This window comes from Dermacentor andersoni, chromosome 2, assembly GCF_023375885.2.
Source record: "Dermacentor andersoni chromosome 2, qqDerAnde1_hic_scaffold, whole genome shotgun sequence".
Classification (NCBI taxonomy): Eukaryota; Metazoa; Arthropoda; class Arachnida; order Ixodida; family Ixodidae; genus Dermacentor; species Dermacentor andersoni.
In genome coordinates, this window is record NC_092815.1 from 67,589,451 (window position 1) to 67,596,435 (window position 6,985).

Below are 6,985 nucleotides of genomic sequence, written 5' to 3' on the forward strand. Positions count from 1 at the left end.
GTGATGTCAAAGTAACGCGAATCTAATTAATTACGGCAGGATCTATGTTTAGAACGTTTAGTTTATGAAGAAGCAATGCATGGTTCACTTAGTCAAATGCTTTTGAAAAGTAAAGAAATATACGGTCGGTCAAAAAACCGGAATCTAAATTGGCGTGTATAGGCAATTAGTGGAGAGGATGATTTGAGTGTTACAGGAGAAATTTTTTACGGAATCAATGCTGCATAACTGTGAAGACGTTGCTTTTTTTCCAAGAAAATTAGCTAGATGCGTGTGTATCATATGTTCCATATAAATTTACATGGTGCTGATGTAAGTGAAATAGGCCTCTAGTTCTGTGGATCATGGATTGGTCCAGTTTTGTGAATGGGGATTATTTGCCAGTTTTCCAATCATACGGTAAGGTGGCAGAGTTGCAGGAGTGCGAGCAAATACATTCTAATATGATTGAACAATATTCCACAGTGTTTTGTAAGAACTTAGTGTTGATTTCGTCTACCCCACATGATGCTTTATGTTTTAATTTCTATATTATAGCTTTGATACCGGTTGAGCCGAAGACGATTGGATCCATTAAGTGGTAGATTGTAGAATTTATCTCAGGCATCGAATCAGGTATCTTAGGTGATGAGAATGACTGAGCGAAGTTATTGTTAAGCACAGCAGAACACAATAGGGCAGGTACTGGGTCCCCAGAAACTGTCAGAAATTATATTCTAGTTTCATTGGTATTTCCTCGTATAGTTTCCCAAAAGCGCTTTGGATTATTCTATAATATATTGTGAAGCGTGCAATTAAGAAATGAAAATTTGGCTAACCTGAGGGCCCTAAGATATGAGTTTGCAGCGTTTTTGTATGTTAGCCAATGTGTCAGTTTTGCAGAATGTTTCACTGTAATGTTTCACTGAATGTTTCACTGTGTTGCAAATGTTTCACCTTTCTTTCTTGTTAGATAATCAATTCAGATATGTGTTATACCATGGTGCTTTATTGTTAGCGTAGACGGCTCGAAGGGGGACGTGTTTGTTGTTTGGCTCACTGATATTATTTTTAAGATGGACCAGTTTCCACTGAGCGCTCCAGACGGTGTGGCAGGAAAGTGTCTAGGAATATGCAGAGTTCCCTGTTGATGGATTGGTAATTAGTTTTGTTATAACTTCGGAACTTTTTTCGCTGTCGGCGTGTCTTTTGTTGAGTTATAAGTTATTTAAGCAAGATATTGTCACGTGGTAGTGGCGGTCAGAAACACAGTAGCAAAACTGTGAATGACTAAACTAAGTTTCGTTGGGCGAACCTGTGCCCAGAAAAACAGGCTATCACAACGATAGCGGCAAATACTGTCGGCGTTCGTCAAAATGTGATCTGTCGGTCGAGCACGTCGGCTTTTTACATGAGTCATCACATTTTCCAGAGTAATCCCTGGTGCACGCATGTCTTCCAGACAGCACTACACAATTCGCGTCGCGCATACCTTGAGATTACAAAAGCTTACGTGACAACAGACAGCGCATAGAACCATCGATAACATTCCGAGAAAGTTTTAATCCCGCAGGCGCGTCTTGCGCTGAGCGATAACTTTAAGTTTTTAGTGAGTTAAACGCAGTCCCCGAGAAAAGGATAAATGAGCGCACGTGTCAGTGTCATGATCGCTCAGTCCGGGCATGTGCGTCAACGCAGAAAAGTTACCGGGTGATGACGTTAGAATAAGGTCCAGAAGTGATCATGCGTTTTGCGTACACGTGTTGGAAGTCTTACGATTTGCGATAAGCCGAAGTCCGAGCGAATGGAAATGAACCGAGTGGCCTTGGCCGACGAAGGATAAGAAAAATGATTGGCATGTTATAAAAAACAATTTAACAATATTCAGTTCCAGAGAAACGCATGGTAATTTGATTTAAGCAATCATATGAGTTATCGCTAACGGATGACTCGCTTGATGGGGATCGGCAGCACACAACTAGTATTATTTCTTAAAATTAATAGTTAGGCAACAAATTAGCTCTAAATTCGTATTAATGGGCAAGGAAAAACAATTAATAGATTGTTTCTGACACTCAAACGATTCGGGGTTTGATATTTTGCTATTCAAACGTGTTTCTGTGAGTAAAATAATGTCAGCATTATAGTCATTAATAATGGCACATAATTAGTCTGTCTTACAAACTCCGAATGTTAGTAACAATAACTGAACACTCGCGATTTGTTAAGGAACCTCCCCTCGGATGGCCCTCGCTTGTAAGTAACGTGCGGCCAGAACGAAGACTTGTGCCACATGTTTCCTCTTTTCTTCGTATTTCATAAATGCTACCCTTAGCTTCGTCATATCTGTAGCATTTCCCATCGAAGGTTAGTTTTTTGTACCGGAGGTTGAAAAAAAAAATCACAGCCCAAGCACTCCTTACAAATGGTTAACCAGCGAAGCTGAAACGTACGGCCCCGGTGTTTATCACTGGTTTAATCCCGACGATTCATTAAACGACGACTTGGTAGGCTGCCCGATCCTTGGTACGCAGTAGCTGCTTGCACTTGGCTGCACGAGCCTGTTCGTGTGCCCGGGCACAAGAATCGGCACGGCGCAGACGAGCTCGTTCCCTGTTCTGCTCGTGGCGTTGCTGATCGAAAGCTGCTGGCTCCTCAGAGTGCATTTGACGCGTGGCCTACCTATCTCGGAGCCAGAGAGAAACTGCTGCGCGTGTACTCGGCTGCGACGGAGAGCGATGACGTCACTACTGACGCAGCCAATCGCGCGCCTCTCTTTCTCTTATTTCTTCTTTCGCGCATGCGCATGGGGTTGCGCGGAGGAGATTTCGGCATACAGGCAACAGACAAATGTATGGATGGACGGACAAATCGGCTAGCCATATACGGCTTCGCTGTAGAAGTTGGTTTTCGATTATCCATACTCTATTAAATTTTGGCTTATGTTACGCGTAGCTTGGCAGAAATCTTCGCCCATTGCTGTGTCCGTGTTCTTTAACAAACCTCGATCTGAAGAGACAAGCTCCCTGGTTTTGTAGGTTTCGAATTTAGTATTGTGTGGTCGAGTTTTCGCTGAATGAAAGCGTCTTATTCTGTGCGCCCGGCATATGCCAGAACCTGTGAGCTGAACCTTCAGACTATTATTCAGCAGATTTAGTGTCTTGCTTTCTGATTCGGATGAAGTTTCGTCTGCGGTGTCCGGTATTCTATAAAAGATCAGACCGTTTCGTCGAGACAGATCTTCTGCTTCATCAAGACTTGAGTGAAAGGCACACGTGTCTTTTTTGAGGCGCTCTACTGTGGCTTGAAGCTCTTTCATATCTTGTTGCCACTGCTCGAAAACGGAAGTTGGATTTTCAACTTTCACTAGTCTGTCCTTTCTTTCGGGCATCACTTCTGAAACAGACTGCTGTTGTTGCTTTAGTTCAAATGCTGTATCCAGTATAGATTTTTGCGCTGACGAAATTGATTTTGAACGCTCATTCGTCTTTCATTGTTTGCAGAACTTTTGCAAGATTGTTGGGACTCTAGTAGCTTTCGACATCCCTACGAAGAAGTAGCAAGGAGTAAAAGGGCAATATGACTGCTTCAGGACATCGAACCGCGATAGTAAAGGGATAATCTGATTTGAAGCTACGACAGGGTAATTTGGAAAGGCAACTGATCTGCAGTACGTAAGAAAAAAGCAGGTGCGTAAGCCTCTACTTCCGTTCATCGTTCCCCCGTGCCCACGGGAGAGATACTGTTTGATGCTTGGTCTTATCCCTTCCAAGGATGGCGACGTTGACGCCGCAGCTGCGCAATGGCGGAACTGCAATAGTCTGCTGGCCCACGCAAGCTGTTGCCAGCAGGTGCGGGTCCGGAGTCGGCGCGGCATACGAAATTCCGTCCAAGAGTGGAAGGTTATCCCGAAGGCCTACCACCGGCGCGCCAACAGCGAAGACAATGATCAACTGCAGGATGAAGAATCAGGTGCGTAAGCTTTTTCTTCTTCCGTTCATCGTGCTTCGGTGCCTACGCAAACGGTACACACATGAAGCAAATGGTACACACACGTACCTTACTTCGCCTTTATGCAACATATTTATGGCCTATCTACACGGAGTGTTTTCGTCATTATCAGTTAACCATAATCATAAATGCCACCACCTACACCTACACCATTATCATTATCATGATATCGTTATGTACTCGTCATCGCCCCTCCTCCTTCCCCATCATCACCACTACCACAGCCACCGCCACCACCATCCCAGAGGGCAACGTACTGCCCATAGACGTAGGCTATTTGCGTCGCTAACACTATACCCTGTTATGTAAAGTAGGAACATACAAGAATAAGAACGTGCGGACATATCACCTAGCTCATTCTCATTGTCAGGACTCGCGCTTACCTTTTCTGCGGTTCTTGCACTCACGCCCTGAACGCGATTACGATGTGCCAGTGGCAGCCACTACCGAGGTCACGTGCATTCCGCGTAACCAATGTTACGTAAGTGCCTGTTCTGCCGCGGCGCGGCGATCGAGCTGCGCACCACCCCCGCAGCCATAAACAACTCCGCGGGGCGGGCCTCCCGTGAGCGGACCTTCGTGAGTGCTGCGCACCGGGCGCACGGACACATGATCCGACTCGCTGTGCCAAACGTCGTGTAGTGCGCGAGCTCCCCCTTTCTCATTACTTTATTCACTGCTTTCCTTTCGCACTCCTATCTCTCTAAAGCTTTCGCCACATCCGGCACGCTGCGCGCGCCCTCTCAATTCCATTCTTTTTGAACAGAAATAAGCTTGTCACTGAAAATACATGTGTCCGACACGATGACCGCGCCTCTGCAGCCCTGTTGAAGGTCTTCTGAACGCACTGAATGCGTTGCGCGTGATTGTTCGAGAATTTAATTGCACCACAATTTCAGGTACTTGTTCTAGTTGTAAGATATCATGTCACCTGATATGTTCTTGCCATATTTTCTTATTCGCACAGAAGAAAGGGCTCAAGACGTTGAATGTTTGGGTGCCAATACACGCCCATAAAGTACTTGCATGTTATTTCATATTGGCGCCCCTGGAATAAGCTGACACAATCTAAACCTATTATTTTACTTTTCCATTTCTTTTCATTTTCCTCGTTGCACACGCCGCCGCCAACCTCCGCTTACGTCACATCTTAAACACGTGTCTCACGGTCACTTCTAAATGGCAGCCGAGTCGACACTATTGTCGTTCGTCAAACCCTATTCAGTTGGCAGGCATTCTACCCCTGAAAATGCAGGCTGCACGTTGTAATGGAGTTCAATAACGCTACAAGAAATTTGTGGTGCCCCACCTTCTCCAACGTTAGTTCTGTACTATACCAAAAGCACAAGTAGGCTTCACTAGACCAGATCGAACATGAACTCGAGGTCACCATATTTTTTTTAGATAAAATTTACAGATGTTGCATATTTCTTACTATCATAATTGTGTTAGTTCTTATATAACCGCATTATGCTCGGTGCGTAATATTCGTGCTTTTATTTATAGAAAATTACATTTGTAAAGTGGCGTCGTAAGACTCGTATCATACTCAAAATTACGTCGGCTTAGGGCAGAAGAAACGTATATTTCAAACAAGGTACATTTAAAAAAAAATATCAGAAACTGAGAAAAGTACAACGGCCTTCCGCAACCGCAGGCGTGTTATTTTTGGTAGGCAAGCCAAAGCTCTTGTTTCGCGAGACTAGGCTTACAATGGTGTTTTCGTGATAAAAATATGCATCATATGTTGACTTTGTCGAAACTGAAGATGGTGAATCGAATCATGTGTTCGATGTTCTCTAGAAACGCCCAGTTGCACTGTTACTGCCATGAAGGAAAGGGGTAACAGTATACTTGTTTTCAAAAGAATAGCTTATTATCGAAACGTATACCGGTTCTCGTGATTATATTTCTTCAATTTGTTTGAAAAACGATATGGTAGCGTCTTACCGTACGCCGCTCCGAGTCAATGTAGTGATAAAGAGTGACTTTTGATTCGACCTATGGGGTGATCATTTTTAAGCTTTCTGAAAATTTAAGAAATTGCCTGTGACAGATAGCACAATTATTTTCCTAGAACTGGATTATTGTCCAGCTATCATCTAACTCTTGCTAGATCATATAATGCTAGAAGTCACAATCGCCTAAATATCGTGCCTTATTTTGCCTCTACGGACACCTTTAAGTACAGTTTCCTGCCCTGTGTAGTTGAATATTGGAATACTTTGCCTGGTTTTACTCGTTCTCTTCATGTAAGCTTACCTTTAGCGACTACTGAATAGGTAGTCAGTATATTCATTTGGTCTGAATTTTTCATATTGCCTCTATTGTCATTATTCTGCTTTTCACACCCAATCTTGCAATAGCCCATTAGGGGTGCAGTATGCACATATAAATAAATTTGTTGAGGCAGACATTAACAGCACGAAAAATCGAAACACGTATCCAACGAATTATCAAACATTTAATAATTAACTCCGTAATTAATTACTTTAAGGCACATATTGCAATTTACGAATTGCAGCCGGTGAAGCTTGCAAGACGTATCTACTTGAAATGAATTTCCAAGATGACACCAATTTCGAGGTATTTCCTAAAGTGTGGGACGAAATACATGGGTGTTCCAGTTAATTTTGTGCCTCAGTGTATAAGAGGGTTTTGTTAAAAAAAGTTAGTATAACAACACTGCATTTTTACGGCGAGTTTGATGCAGTTTACGGCAAGTTTGCCTCCTCAAATAATCCAGCTCTAGGGCAAGAATTATGCTATCTGCCACATAGTTAGCCCCCCCCCCCTCCGCCTTTCGTCTCTCTCTCTGTCTCTGCCGCATGCGATTTTGAAAAATTCGATAAAACTTAAATATGATCAACCTGTATACAGAGTGCCCCAGCAAGCGTTGGATAAGCTGTAATAAACACTGGTACAATATATGATAATGAGACCTTCGGTATCTTTTCCGCCACCAGGATAACTTTCTTGTAATAATTACCTGGCT